At 39.0% G+C, this 2620-nt stretch overlaps 1 non-coding gene across 1 annotated transcript; it reads left to right on the forward strand.

Moving 5' to 3' along the window:
- Positions 1-830: 830 nt before the first annotated feature.
- Positions 831-934, forward strand: LOC142858089 (U6 spliceosomal RNA). The gene has a single exon (XR_012911968.1). It is a non-coding gene; the product is annotated as a U6 spliceosomal RNA (small nuclear RNA).
- The last annotated feature ends 1686 nt before the right edge of the window (positions 935-2620 follow it).

The raw sequence follows: 2620 nt of genomic DNA on the forward strand, positions 1-2620 counted from the left end.
AGCATGGCATTTTCCTCCTCATTTTCATTTTAAGAGATTTTCAGAATTACTCAAAGTGCAGATCTGGAGATGAGCAGAACCCGCCATCAATCTTAAACCACATTCCAGCTGCATACTTTGTATTTTTTTTCCACCAGCATGCTTTTCCTACTGTTTTATAAACAACTTAATTCCATTTCTATGTTTCTGTCCCATAGTGCAATGCCCTTTGTGAACGGGCACCATACAAATTTCCACAGAGTAATCACACCGATTAACTGACCTAGTTCATTAATTAACACACTCAAAGAACTCTAAGAAGTTTACCAGGGAGGTGAGTACCGATGTGACATCGATGGTGACATTTCCTTTTTGGTTGTTGCTTTTCTTGTATTTTTAAAATTTGTTTTCTATCCCCTGGTTATTTACCTCCTCGAACAGTGATATTGCCTTAACGTTGTACTAGGCAAAAACAGCTTCTACATTCAGTGATCTCTCAAAGTACGCAAGCATTTCACTAATTGGAATAATCGTTACGATTTACCGACTCTTGCATTGGGAAGGTGGCGGGCAGCTGAAGGCCCCTTCTTCTCCGATGCCTTCCATGCAGCTATTGACATGAAAATAATTAAGTGAAAAGCACCAACACTTTACAGTGTGGCGATTGCATTTCGTAAAAATACAGAGAAAATTGTGACTTTTAAATGTTGATTGCTACTAACAGTTGGAGCTTCTATTCTCTTTGATGCAGATAGAACAGGGATTTCATAAGGACTTCCTCGCAATGGACAGGAACAAACAAATAAAGCCTTGCTATCTATTGTGTGCTTTGCAAATAAACAAACAAACAAGTGCTCGCTTCGGCAGCACATATTCTAAAATTGGAACAATACAAAGAAGATTAGCATGGCCCCTACGCAAGGATGACAAAAAAAAATGATAACTGCATGTTTTCCCCAACTTGCTTTTTAAAGAACATGTACTTGTGATCCATCTATCCTATGCTGCTTTTTATTATAGCTAAAGAGAGATCTTTTTAAAAACTTGCTTTATTCTTACATATTTCTCAATGCTCATTTTGTTAAAATATCTCAAACTCCATCAATTTGATTCAAAGTAAAAGAAACCATCCTGGCATGGCAGAGATATCTTCAGAAAATCATTTTGTTCCGAGAAGTCAGAACGTTCATTCTGGTTTTCAAGCAAGAGGGAGAGGAGGTGCATTTAAGGAGTCAAAGCATTCTGCCTTGCCCTGGCTCTGGCTCTCAGAAGCCCCCGCTGTCCACACTGCAGCAAGACTGGTCGCATGCCTGGTTCAAAGCTGGCCTACACACATGCTAGAAGGGCTGTGAGAAGAGATGCAGAGCTGTCTGCTCTCCCACATACCACCACATACACACCCTGGTTCAGCAATGCTGAGAAGAGCCGGCGAGAGATCTTAAAGCCGATGCTGCCTTACAGACTCACAGGCTGGCAGGCAGTCATGTCTTCAGGCTGCAAACGGTTCACCCGATGTTTAGTTTCACGTGTATTAGAGAAAGTAGAAGGACTCCCTACATCTCTATTGGTTAAATAAACATTCTGTCAAGTGTTGCAACTGAAGCAGGCCCACGAATATGATCCTAAAAAGGGGCCAACCCTGGCTTATCTTGCATATCACATTTGGCAGGTGCTTTCAAGGTTTCTCTGCATGACACAGTGCACTGCTGGGAAGAATCTACTGTGATACAGATACCAGGCTCTGCGTATGCTTATTGACGGCGACACCGCCTAATCAAAGAGGGAACATAATTAAGTGCCGAGGCTCAAAGTGTCTTTGAAGTCAGAATTCTGCTGATTTTTTTTTATTTTATGTGATTGCTTACAAATTAGTTCTCTATTTGCTCCTAAAGAATACACTTAAACACTCAATCAATGAATAACCTACAGCAGTTTGTTGTAGATTCAATAATGGGAATGGTGCACTGTAGCAGGATAGTCAGATATACCCATAGGGAGTGTCAGTGGTCAAAATGTTTCCATTGCCAGAAGGTACTCTGAGAATGGTCTGGAAATTCGATACAGCATTGACCCTACATTGGAGTCAGGATCCACAGTCAGTTTCCCAACTGTATGGGAAGTTTTAAAAAAGAACGATTTAAAAAATACATAAATTTTAAGAATATATTTCCAACTATATTTTTTATAAAAAAATTAATTTTAATTGCATTAGTTCAAATGAACTACACAGCAACACGTAATTATTTTATTACATGTGAAGGGTCTCTAAAATTGTTGCATTTTCAAAGTAGTTTTATCAATTGTATTAGCTCATAGCTATTGATGTTGATTTTTTTCAAAAAAGTTATCAGTGTATTAGAAACAGGATAAGTGGTTAGATGGCTATGTAAACAGGCTCGAGCAGTTTACGAAATGCCATGTAAGTCTGTTTGCTTTGTACTTTGTTCCCGAGAACTGCCAGCTTATTTTTGTTAAAACACACATCAATTTCACAGTGCATAGCTCTTAGGTCCTTTCATTTGTATCGTAATTCCAGATCACTTGGAGATGACAACTTTGTTAGCCTACCCTTGCAATAAGACTCAAAATTAGAATGTCCAGCATTAAAAAGCAGCACAAATTGGAATATTCTCAGCTTGAG

This window comes from Microtus pennsylvanicus, chromosome 9 (genome assembly GCF_037038515.1).
Source record: "Microtus pennsylvanicus isolate mMicPen1 chromosome 9, mMicPen1.hap1, whole genome shotgun sequence".
NCBI classification, from domain to species: domain Eukaryota; kingdom Metazoa; phylum Chordata; class Mammalia; order Rodentia; family Cricetidae; genus Microtus; species Microtus pennsylvanicus.